Source organism: Penaeus monodon, chromosome 32 (assembly GCF_015228065.2).
Source record: "Penaeus monodon isolate SGIC_2016 chromosome 32, NSTDA_Pmon_1, whole genome shotgun sequence".
NCBI lineage: Eukaryota > Metazoa > Arthropoda > Malacostraca > Decapoda > Penaeidae > Penaeus > Penaeus monodon.
The window spans coordinates 7,441,898-7,442,175 of NC_051417.1; the positions used below are offsets into that span (position 1 = coordinate 7,441,898).

At 47.8% G+C, this 278-nt stretch overlaps 1 protein-coding gene across 1 annotated transcript in view; it reads left to right on the forward strand.

Moving 5' to 3' along the window:
* The window catches only part of LOC119593411, a gene marked incomplete in the record, with an annotated part of 49,183 nt that overhangs the window by 42,523 nt on the left and 6,382 nt on the right, over positions 1 to 278 (forward strand).

Genomic DNA, 278 nt, shown 5'->3' on the forward strand with positions numbered 1-278 from the left:
GAGAAGGTGGCCATACCCCAAACTTTTAGTGTCCACATCGGTAGGCAGCCAAGATCCAAGGTTTGAAATTCGCTGCCAAAGAAGATGTAGACCCGTCTCAGAGGCATGGAGGATAGAGACAAGACAGTAGACAAGCACCGGAACCAACTCAGAAGACGAGGTGGCATCTAGAAGACTTGACACCAGCCCTCTCCACGCTGACAAGAGGTGGCAGTGTTTAGTTTTAGAGGCCATGTGTTATTTTCTGGTTACGTAGTTACAAGGCTTGGATCTTTTTT